The sequence below is a fragment of the Tupaia chinensis genome, unplaced genomic scaffold (genome assembly GCF_000334495.1).
Source record: "Tupaia chinensis unplaced genomic scaffold, TupChi_1.0 Scaffold000279_1, whole genome shotgun sequence".
NCBI classification, from domain to species: domain Eukaryota; kingdom Metazoa; phylum Chordata; class Mammalia; order Scandentia; family Tupaiidae; genus Tupaia; species Tupaia belangeri.
The window spans coordinates 1945559-1958443 of NW_006159762.1; positions in this window are offsets into that span (position 1 = coordinate 1945559).

The window sequence follows — 12885 nt, forward strand, 5'->3', positions numbered from 1 at the left end:
CCCCCCACCCCAGGTCCAAAGCAAGACAGAAGGGAACGCAAGTAGTCCCAGGTATCAGTCCCAGCCCACTAGCTCTAAGGGACAACTGAGGTTGTGACTGTTCAGTGCGTGAACTCCCTTCCGTTGCTTGGGAAAGCTAGGCAACTAGGAAGGTGAGGTACAATAAGAAATATATTTGGTCTTTGTCTTGGTTCCTGGCACAGAATGCCTAAAACGCCTGGAATTTCCTGAGTGATAGGAGTATCTTATTCATCACAACTGAGTTTATGCTAAGCCTCTGAATAGGAGCTGGTTAACAGAACAAGTGATTAGAGTTGTAACTTTCAGTTCCACCCATAGACCTCTGGAAAGAGGGAGGGACTGAAGATTAAATTCTATGACTCTTGAGCAAGACTGGATGAGCTGGCAGGGTTGGTGAACACATAGAGGTAGTATACCAGAGAGGGCATGGAAGCACCACACTCTCCCCCCACTGTACCTTACCCTATGCCTCTCTTCCATCTGGTTCGTCCTGAATTGTATCTTTCTTTTTTAAATAATTATTATTTATTCATTTATTTTAAATAGATTTTTTAATTGTTAGAGGGCAAGTGTACTTACCAGAGAGAAAGGAAAAAAAGCAATTCCCCAATGAGGCTTAGTCACACTGCAATCTCCTCTCCTCCGTTTCTTCATCCTGTCAGGACTTCAGGCACACACGAACACACATCCGGGATTTGAACTGTGGTTGGCCATGTTGGATCTGACTCTTGCTAGGGTGATCTGTCTCAGGCTTTGAAAGGATTCAGACTCAGAGAGTGAGTGGATAGAAAAAGGTGTATTCACTTTCCAGAAAGGAGGAAAGGGTCCAGATGTGGAGAGTTGTATGCCCTGAAGTCCCTAGGGACTTTAAAAGGAAAGGAATTTGGGGCCAGCAGATGGTATAGTGGTTATCTCACTGGACTCCCCCACGGTTGACTGTGGTTGGAGTTCAAGTACATGGAGGAGAGGCAAAAGCCTCTATTAAAAAAAAAAAAAAAAAAAGGAAAGGGATTTAAGGTGTGATGTGGAAGGACCCTGAATTCATGAATAACTCAGAGCTGATGGCAGCCTGAAATTTCTGTCCTCTGGCAAACTTACTGCCCCTCCCAGGAGTTACAGAATAACCTGAAACCTTGAATTGATTAGTACCTTGAATAAATTAATACTTTGAGTAGATTAGACTTCCTGTTTCTCTGACTCCTCCCTTTGACACTGCATAGGGTGGGTGCTGAGCCCATTCCCCACCCCAAGACCTCCCCTTCCCCAATTCTCCCATAAAAGACGGTATCCAAGCCCTAATGAGGGATGCTTTCCAATATACTAGTAAACCTAAGTGTTTTCTAGACTTTTGTGAGTCATCCTGAAAAGAGCAGGGACCCCCTAACATATTTTCTAAGGTTCTTGAGATACAAGGTTCATTTACATTGTAATGGCCCAGAGTACGAAGTCTTCAGACTTTGATTATGATGGCCATTTGACCTCTTCAGACTTTGATTATGATGGCCATTTGACCTCTAAGACTCTCTGTTAAAGCGGATGAGGTTTTCATTTCAATATGTAAGATGTTCTGTAGGCTGGAAACTGCTGGCTGGGAGCTCAAAGACCCCAGGCTGAATAGCTCCTGAAGAGGAATTTGATTATCTAAGGCCTCACCAATCAAGAATACCCATGAGATGATCACGTCCTCTTGAACAATCACTGAACTGACCATGCACCCGGGACCTCTGCCCCTAATTTTGCCCTTAAAAAACGCATGTTGGAAAATTTCAGGGAGACAGGGTTTTTCAGCATGAGCTGCAGGCTCTCTTCACTTTGTGCTTTGCAACAAAGCTGTACTTTCCTGCATCACACCATGTGCCTATGGTTTGGTTTTATAGCGCTTAGGCGAGTGAACCTGATTTAAGTTCAGTAACAGTTTTAGTAAATTACTCAAACAGAGGATGGGGTTGTGGGAACTCCTGATTGATAGCCAGTCAGTCTTAAGTATGAGCATGTGACTGACATCTGAAGTGGGGCAGCCTTGTGGGACTGAGCCCTGAATCTGGGGAATGGCTCTGACTCTAGTCAGACGCCTAGCTGTGTCGGGGATTGGCTGGTGTAAGAAAAATCCACTGGTTGTATATCGGAAGTGTTCTGTGTGAGGGTGCAGAGGACCAGTGGGGTTCCCAGAGTAGGGGACCCTAAAAGGCAAGATCCTTGCTCTCCAACCCCTCGTCCTCAAGATAAGCCAAAGAACTTAGTGTTGGCCACTCAACACTCAAGCCTAATGGCTTTCGGTCCACAGTGACAAAAAGGACAAATGGTTGGGAACTCAATCCTGTATGGTAGCAGCACCCAGAATCCAGGGTCCAGAACTGAGTGACAGTAGAGTAGCAGCAATGGGGTGAGACCCACTAGCATCAGTGGATGCTGAAGCCCGATCGAGCTGTGCTCAGTCAGCCCTGAGCTGTTTTGGCTCTCAGCTGCCTTGGCTCCTGTCTGGATTCTGGACCTGGCTTTCCAGCCTTTCGTTGATCCTATGTGCTACAGAATACCCACTACCACTGATTCCCTCTCAAGGGTACTTGGGTTGCAACCTAAGAATTTTAACTAGTGTTAGGTGGGTCCCAAAAGGCCTTTAGGTAATTTTCTGACAGAAAATAGGATGGTTGCAGGGACCTTTGGCCAGAATCCTCTGGCCAGAGCACTCCCTGACTGGCAGCCAACCCCACAGATGGACTGATAAGGTCAGATGGCAAGTAAGCTAATCAAAGTACTCAGTACGCTCCACTCTGTGAACCTACCCTCCACCCATTCCTTATAAATAAATCACATCTCCTGGGTAGGGTGGGCTGAAGCACCTCTGGTTTCAGACCCCTGGGCACTCTTTCTCTCAATAAATTTTCATTTTTCTCTTGAGATAGCACCTCCTGAGTCTTACTTGGAACTCTAACAGCTAGCTGTGTGAATTTAGGCAAATTATTTTCTCTCTGTAGACAGAGTCAAAGGAGGCAGAAAACTACTGGATCTGTGCATATATGGGGTGAACTCTTTTCCCGAAAGAAACTCCCTCAAAGATTTACTCAGCTTTGGCTCAACTTTTCCTTTCTTTCTTTCTTTCTCTTTCCTTTTTTTTTTTTTTTTTTAAGAATTATTTATTGGGCATCTCTCCTGGGGGGTGATTTCTCGCTTTCTGTCTCTATGTCTCTCTCTGTCTGTCTGGCAAGCGCACGCGCCCTATAGTGAAAACCTCTCTAAAAAAAATAATAATAAAATAAAATAATTATTTATTTGGGACCAGCAGTTAGCGTTAGCATAATGGCTATGTTGCCGGACTCCCATGTAGTCGACCACAGTTCAAGTCCTGGACTGGGTGGCTTAAACTCACGCCGGGTGCATGTGCATGCATGCCCAAGATCCTGAGAGGAGAAGGGATTGCGGAGTGGCTATACCCCCTGGGGGGTGATTTCTTGCTTTCTGTCTCTCTGTCTCTCTCTGTCTTTTTGGTGAGTGCACATGCCCTATAGCAAAAACCTCTCAAAAAAAAAAAAGAATTATTTATTTAATTTTGTTTATACATTCATTTTTTAAAATTCATTGTCATTATTTTATTTTATTGAAGTTGACCAGAGAGAGAGAAAGAAAGTGAGAAAGCAAGCTGCCAGATCTGGGACTCGATCCTCAGTCAGCCATGTGGGAGTCCAGCCGCCCTGACCCATCCGTGCTCCTTGCAGCCCCCATTTATTTATTTTAATTTGACTAGAGACACACACAGGGAGCAGGGAGTGAGAAAGCAAAACACCAGGTCTGGGACTCGAACCAATTTTTTCTTTAATTGCCAAAGGGTAGGTGCAAGAGGGGGCAGGAAGAGAGAAAACACCCTCCCTCAGCAAGTAGCCAGGGCAGGATTCAAACTACTCTTGACCATGTGGGATGTGGCTCCTGTTGCACTGTCCTTAAGCACAGCACTACGCGCCAACCTTGACTTAATTTTTGACAATGACATGGAAACAGATGTCTATTTATAATATTTATTAATTTGGTTTTATGTACTTGTTTCAGGTCATGTTTTATATAAAATATTAACTTTAGAAAATGTTTTTCAGGCTCACTCTTCTGGAAATGACTTTACTCCAGTTTCTCTGCATCCACAAAACTGGTGCCACCATCACCCTAGAGTCCTCTTTGCACCCCCTATTGCTTGAGATACTAACAAGAAAAAAGAAAACATACATGGGGCAACCAGCAGTGTGATGGTTAAGGTGTCTGGATCCCACATGACTGCACAGTTCAAGTCTTGGACCCAGTGGCTTACGAAACATGCCAAGCACATGTGCATGCATGCCCAAAATTCCAAAAGGAGGGAGAAATAGAGAAGGGATTGCAACATGACCATTTTTCATGAGGTGCTTTCTTTCTTTTTTTTTTTTTAAAGAGAGATTTTTTTGCTATAAGGCACGTGGACTTGCCAGAGAGACAGAAAAAGAGACAGAAAGCAAGAAATCACTCCCCCCAGGGGGAATGGCCATACTGCAATCCCTTCTCCTCCATTCTTCTCTCAGGATTTCAGACAAGAATACACACATCCCCAGCATGAGTTTTGTTTGTTAGTTTGTTTTTTGTTTTTGTTGAGAAGTTTTTGCTATAGGGAACATGCACTCACCAAAAAGACAGAGAGAGAGACAGAGAGACAGAAAGTGAGAAATTATCCTCCATGGGAGATGTCCACACTGCAATCCCTTCTCTTCCATTCTCCTCTCGGGATCTTTCTTTCTTTCTTTTTAAATTATTTATTTAGTTTTACTTATTCATTCATTTATTTTATTTTGGCCAGAGATAGAGACACACAGAGAGAGCGGGAAAATGAGAAAGCAAGCCACCAGGTCCAGGACTCATGGTCAGCCATGTGGAAAATCAGTGCCTTTAACCACTATGCTACCGGCCAGGACTCCTCCACTCCCCCTATCCCCGCCGCACTGTTAGTTTTAAGCCACTGAGTCTGGGACTTGAACCACAGTCAATTATGTGGGAGTCCAGCATCATAACCATTATGCCACCTGCTTGTCCCGCCATGAGGTGCTTTCAACCCCCCCCCCCCAAATCTCTGGCAAGTACACACTACCTCTGGCAAAAAACCAAAACAAAACAAACAAAAAAAAACATGTGATACTGTGTGATACTATCACTGGATAAGTTATTCTGTCCATGTAAAATTAGGACAGTTATTTTGCTATACGTCTTTTTTTTTTTCTTTTTTTTTCTTTTGCCACAGGGCATGTGTACTCACCAGAGCCCGAAAGAAAGAGAGAAGTATGACAAAGCATCTCCCATGGGGAATAGTCACGCCACCATCCCTTCTCCTCCTTCCTTTCTGGATTTTGGGTGTGAGCACAACACACACACATGCCCAGTGTATTTCTCAAGCTGCTAGGTCCAGGACTGGAACCACACAGCCATGTGGGACTCAGCTGCTTTAACCACCACACCATAGGCTGGCGCCCTATATGTCTTTTTAAGAACCTTTCTTGGGGGACCAGCAGGTGGCATGGTGGTTAAGGCACTAGATACTCTCACATGGCCAACCACAGTTCAAGTCCTGGACCTAGTGGCTTGCTTTCTCACTGTGTGTGTGTGTGTGTGTGTGTGTGTGTGTCGCCAATAAAATTACACACCTCAGGGCCAGAGGTGGTATGGTAGTTGAGGGCGCTGGAATCTCACATGGCTGACCATGGTTCAAATCCCAGACCTGAGGGACTAGCAGTTGGCATAAGGGCTATGTTGCTGGACTCCCATGTAGTTGGCTGTGGCTCGAGTCCCGGACCCGGTGGCTTAAACTCACGCTGGGCACGTGTGCTTGCGTGCCCAAGATCCTGAGAGAAGAATGGAGGAGAATGGATTGTGGCGTGGCCATTCCCCTGGGGGGTGATTTCTTGTTTTCTGTCTCTGTCTCTCTCTGTCTTTCTGGCGTGCGCACACACCCTATAGCAAAAACCTCTCCAAAAAAAGAAAAAAATAAAATCCCAGACCTGACAGCTTGCTTTCTCACTTTCTCTGTCTCTCTCTCTCACTCTGTCCCTCTCTGATCAAATAAAAAACAAACAAATAAAGTCAAATAAAATAATTCTTTTATTTGACTTTATTTATTTATTTTAATTTGGCCAGAGAAGGACAGAGAGGGAAAGCAACAAAGCAAGCCACCTGGTCCAGGACTCAAACTGTGATCAGAGCCATGTGGGAGTCCAGCACCCTTCACCACCATGCCACTTGCCGGCGCTGCTTGGCCTGCTTAATCTGCTGGGTCCAGGTCTCAAACTTTGGATTTAGCCATGTGGGATCCAGCGCCTTAACCACCATGCCACCTGCCGGTCCTTGTTTTTTTAAGTGCCAATTCAAGTCCTTTGTCCCCCTTCTTTCCACCCCCCAATTTGGATGAATATCTTTTTTTTTTTTTATTTTTGCTGAGGGAGTTCTTTCTATATTCTGGATCCTAGCCCTTTGTTTGGGTATGCGTGTTGTAAATACCTTCTCTTGTGCTGTGATGGTATTTTGATAAAGAAATGTTCTTGATTTTAATGTAATTGAATGTGTCAACCTTTCCTTCAAGATTGGGGCTTTTTTTCCCCCAGTAATCCTGCAGATTATTTATTTTGTAATTGCCAGTGAGCACATGCACAAGAGAGAGATAACCCCCCCAATGGAATGTGGTCATGCTATAATCGCTTTTCCATTTCTCCATCCTGTCAGGATTTTGGGCATGCACACACGTGTGCCTGGCATGTTTTTCTTTTTCTTTTTTTTGGAGAGGTTTTTGCTATAGGGAACGTGCGCTCGCCAGAAAGACAGAGAGAGACAGATAGACAGAAAGCGAGAAATCACCCCCCAGGGGGGATGGCCACACCACAATGCCTTCTCCTCCATTCTCCTCTCGGGATCTTGGGCACGCACGCACAGCACCCGGTATGAGTTTAAGCCACCGGGTCTGGGACTTGAACCACGGTCGACTACATGGGAGTTCAGCGACATAGCCATTATGCTAACTGCTGGTCCCAGCCTGGCATGTTTTTCAAGCCATTAAGGCAAAGATTTGAACCACAGTTAGCCATGTGAGATCCAGCTCCCTTAATCACTATGCTACAGGGCTAGCCCAATGGCTGGCTCAATTATAGTTTGATTTCTATGTATTTATTTTTAGTTTTTTTCCATAGAGTATGTGCACTTGCCAGAGAGAGAGAGAGAGAGACAGTGAGTGGAAAAGTGAGAAATTACCCCTTAGCGGGGAGGGCCATGCCACAACCCCTTTTTCATTCTCCACCTGGGATTTTGGACATGCAAGCACATATGCCCGGTGTTAGTTTCATGCCACCAGATCTGGGACTTAAGCCATGATCAGCCATATAGGAGCCCAGTGTCTTAACCACTACTCCACCTGCTGGTCCCTATAGTTTGATTTTTAACATACTGTGTAAATTTGCCATCATTAGAAGTTCCTCCAACTACTGCCAACCAGTAGCAGCCACACAGTATCGTAGAATAGTGCATAAAGCGAGATCCCAGCCTACTGGTAAATACAGAGACCCGTACAGAAGGTCACTGCTACAAAGACATTAGGAACTTCAATTAAGGTACAGTGAGAGTTTTACTTTGCTTCCCCAGAGTAGTTTCTGTTAAGCTGATTAGCTTGGGCTTTCCTTTGTCTACTCCTGACCCTTGAACTTTATTACTGGCCTTATTGGTTTATTCTACTTAACCCTCACTTAACCACATTTATTGAAAGAATTCAAATAAATCCCTATGGGTCCAGTCTTTTCTCCTAGTCTCTAAAGTATTTCTTTCTCCTTTCACTGGGCCTTTTAACTCCCAGTGAAAGGTCTCTTGGCCAATTTGACTCTCCAATAGTGCCAGCATAGAACACACTACACAGTAGGCATCACAAATGTTTGCTGAATGAAAACTCAATTCAGCAATGTTTGTGTGACTTTGCATAATCAGGAGTCCTGAGTTTTCTCAGGCGTAACTATCCTTGACTTCCAGCCACATTGTTTGTCTACTTAGGTTTTAGGTTTGAGAGGTCTTGTGGGTTTGGTTGTTGTTGCTGCTGTTGTTGTTTTGGCTATACAGTGCATATGCTCACCAGAGAGACAGAAACAGAAAAATGAAAGTGAGAAAGCACCCCTCAAGGTAAATGGTCACATCACAATCCCTTCTCTTTCATTTTTCCTTTAGGGATTTTGGGTACACATGCACGTATGTCCAGCATGTTTTTCAAACTGCTAGGTCCAGGACTCAAACTGTGCCATTGGCCACATGGGAATTCAGCTGCTTTAACCACCATGCCACTGGCTGGCCCCATGTCTGGCTTTCAAAATCTGGATGTGCACACAAACTTTAAGTTGTACCTTCCTGCACACAGTTTCTGCGTGCTTTTCTGTGCCAGAGATGGGGGAAATGCTGCATTTTTAGCTGCTTCATCTAACACATTAGTTGTCACAGATAAAAAACACAGTGTTGGGGCCAGAAGAGTGGCACAGCAGTACCAATACTCTGCGATGTTTACCCACATGAGAAAGTCCCAGGTTCGAGTCTGGAGGTCACGCTGCACATGCCAGGCCCACCAGCCTACCACCTGGGCTGGTTGTGGCTTGGGGTGAATTGTGGTATAAAGATGAGGTGTGTGTGTGTGTACATATATGTCTCTATCTCTCTGATGAAAGAAATAATCTTTAAAAAGAAAACAAAGTGCTGGACTTAATTGGCAGAGTGTAAAGGGAGGAACTGTGCATACCATGGTCACTTGGGGAGCTGGGCACTACTGACCCAGTGTGGGCTAAAGCCAGGGAGCCAGGCTGCCCGGGTCCTACCCCAGGAGCACCAGGCTCACAGCCAGGCCTTTGACTTCCTGGCTTTATGAAGGAGGAATGACCATAAGTAAAACCTAAGTAGAAATACTGTGAGCCACTTGCGATTAAGAATTTACTCCTAGTGGGACTAGCAGATAGCGTAATGGTTACATCACTGGACTCCCACGTGGTCCTGGACCCAGTGGCTTGAAACTTACACTGGGTGCATATGCATGTGTGCTCAAAATCCCAAGAGGAGAATGGAGGAGAAGGGATTGAAGCATGGCCATCCTCCAAGCGGGTGTGAGTGTGTGTGTGTATGTGTGTGTGTGATTTCTTGCTTTCTGTCTCTCTTGTTTCTCTGGCAAGAGCACACACCCTATAGCAAAAATCTTTCTAGAAGAAAAAAAAAAAGAATTTACTCACTCAAATAATAGTTTATACAGAGAAAGAGAAAAAAATCTAACAATGGTGAGGCCAGCAGGTGCTGCCGTGGCTAAGGCACTGGATTCCCAGGCTGACAGCAGTTTGAGCCCCAGACTCAGTGGCTTGAGAATCATCCTGGGAACACGTGCATGCATGACCAAAGTCCTGAGAGGGGAATGGAGGAGAAGGGATTGTAGCGTGGTCATCCTCTCTGGGCGGGGGGAGGGGGATGATTTCTCACTTTTCATCTCTCTGTCTCTCTGTCCTCTGGTGAACACACGTGCCCTACAGAAAAAAACTTTTTTTTTTATTTTTAATTTAACACTGGTTAACACATAGGCCATCAAGAGCTTAGAACTTTCCTCATCATCACCTCCAACTAACAGGCAGAGAGCTTCCTTGTGAGTTCAGCCCAAAGAGGCTATCAGAGGGGCAGATAGTGGCATGGTGGTAAAACACAATGCTCTGTGAGGCTGACCCACACGGAAGGTTCCAGGTTCGCATACAGAGACCTCCTTACATATGCCAGGCATACGTGTGCCGTGATCCAAGGCTAGCTGAGGCTGGGGAAGTGGGGGTTGTCATCAAGACCTTGTTGGGAGTACTGTCTGTCTTAGTCACAGAAGAAATAAACTTAAAAAAAAATGGGCTCACTCCACAGGCTGGTGGTTAAGACAACCAGATCCTACATGGCTGACCCCATGATTCAAGTCCCAGACCTGGCAACTTGAAGAACATGCTGGGCTCATGTGTATGTCTCCCCAAAAATCCTAAATGGAGAAGGAAATGGAGGAGAAGGGATTGTGGCGTGAACATTTCCCATGAGGGGAGGTGCTTCTCCTCTCCTCTGGTAAGCACAGGAACCCTCTACAAAAAAGGAAAAAAAGAAAAAAGGCTACTAGAAGTAGTGTTAGAATGTCCCCAAGCAGTCATATACATTGCTAGCAGAAGTGGGGGATGAAGAGCCCCAGGTGACATAGGTCAATGTGCCAGATCCCATACAGCTGGCTGTGTGGTTCGAGTCCCAGACCGGGCAGCTTGAAAATCACATGAGGTGCATGTGGGTGCATGCCCAAAATCTCAGGAGAAAATCTCATGGTCATTTCTCCTGCAGCATGCTTTCTCACTTTTCCTCTCTCTGTCTCTCTTTAGGCAAAAACCTAAAAAAAAAAAAAAAAAAAAAAAAAGGAAAAAAAAAAAAAAGGAGAATAAAGAGAAGGAGAAAGAGGGACAGACATGGACAGGCCAGTTCCGTTAATCTCTGCTCTTTTTTGCTAAGGCTCTTCCACCTTTTCAATGTGTGATCTCGGGGCATAAGAAGGGCAGGTTTCATTCCTTTGATATAAATGGAATATCTATTACTTATTAGGCGATCTTTAGAACCTGGAAATTCCAAAGTGGGAAAGAAAATTCACTCTACCAAAGATTCCATGGGTGTTCAGAGAAACCGATGGAAAAGAGTTACAATACAACATGTGAGCGTGTGAACGGAGATGTACAAAGTATGAGGACATAAACCCGGGCCCAGTTTTCTTCAGGTTCGGTAAGAGTTGAACTTTGATCTTTCACATGAAATCTAAATAGAAAGGGACAGGGGAAGGCAGAAAGTGAGTAGGACATTTGGGATGGTGGGGGCTGCACTCGGGGAGCCTAGAGGTCTGGCCAGTAGGGGACAGCCAACAGGAGGGAGCCAGCCAAGATGAGCTTGAAGGCTCACAGGAGCGTGGCAAAATGAGGCTCCCAAGGAAGGTGGAGCCAGGTGGGAAAGGCAGCTGGAAAATCTTGAGATCTTGTCTGGCTGATGAGCAACAGCTGGGGAGGACCTGTCAGCACCCCCTCACCTCAGTGCAGCATCCCTTCTTGTCCCAAACATCAGAGACACACACAGTAATTCCTGCCACCCAGAAAGCAGCCCTCTAGCAATCAGGTGGGATGGTGCACTCAGTGACATCTCTGGAACCCTCACTAAGCAGTGAGCAGTGAGGGGCCAAGTGCCTCGACCTGAATGTGCAGACTATAGGGATAATACTAACATGCTGGGCATGTGAGTGCCTTACATGGACCTTCTCACTGCATTCTCCCAGCAACCCAAGGAGGCAGGTGATAGTGTTGTTTTAGATAAGGACATAGGCTCAGAAGTCAAGCTACACCATGGAAAGTGAAGAAGCTAGGATTTAAATTTCTGTTTTGTTTTGTTTTGCTATAGGACACATGCGCTCTCCAAAGAGAGACAGGTGTGTGTGTGTGTGTGTGTGTGAAATCACCTTGTAGGGGAAATGACCACACCACAGTCCCTTCCATTCTCCTCTCAGGATTTTGGGTACTCATGCACATGTGCCCGGTGTGGTGGATCTGGGACTCAAACTGTGCAGGCGGCCATGTGGGATCCAGCACCTTAACCATCATGCCACCTGTTGACCCCAGAGCTGGGATTTAAACTCACAGCATCTGGCCTGAAAGAGATGAGACAAGGTAAGGATGGAGAAGAAACATGAAATGGAGGTTAAAATAATAAAGCAGAGAGTTATTTCATGGGACAAGAGAGATGAAGAGTTTCTACTGATAATTCAGCCTCCAGCAAACAAGCTAGCATGATAGGGAGCCCCTTTGGCCTTCTATCTCTGTCTCTGTCTCTCTCTGCTTCTGTCTTCTAATTTTTTTGTAATTTTTCCCTTTTACTATTTTTTTAAAAAGGTAAAGTTTTTCTCTTGCTCTCAGCTCCACCTTTTGTTTTGTTAATAATCCCCTCTGGTCCTTCCACCCACGCAGGAGAGGTGAGGCCTTCACTCAGAAGAAGATTACTCATGGCTCCTGTGAACTAGTTATTTCAGGGGACAAGAGAAATAAAGATTTTCTACTGATAATTCAGCCTCCAGCAAACAAGCTAGCGTGATTGAACTAAAAGAATTAGAAAGAAACACTCCATCAGATGACAAGAAATCACCGCAGGACCACAAGAAATATGGGAAAGCAAGAAAATACCTCTCCTTCAAGAGAAAAGAATAATTCCTCTTCATCCACAGGCAATTCAATGAAAATCATGGAAATGTCTGATAAAGAATTTAGAGTATTCATAATGGCGAAGCTAACTGAGATGGAAGAGAAGAGAGACAATGAACTGCTAAAGAGAAAAGAGAAAGAAGTTGACAAGTTCCAGGAGGTGAGGAAATTCTTGCAAGATCTAAAAGAGGAATTACACGCTTTACAAAAGAGTCAAACGAAACTGTTAGAAATGAAGTCTATAATACAGGAAGTCAAAATCTCCCTTGAAAGTATTAAAAGCAGACTAGATCATACAGAAAATAGAATCTCAGATGTAGAAGAGAAAATAGCTGGCCTAGAAAAAATCCACCACGAAGACTGAGAAAATGGCACAAAAATTTGAGAATAATATACGAGAAGTACTAGATACCATCAAACGTCCAAACATCTGCATAAGTGGCATTCCAGAAGGTGAAGAGACCCATAAGGGCATTGATAATCTATTCCATGAAATCCTGCAAGAAAACTTTCCAAACCAAGAGAGGCATCCAAAGATCCAGTCCCAAGAAATACAAAGGACCCCAAATAGAATCAACCCAAGAAGATCTTCTCCAAGACATATTATAGCCAGGTTGACCAA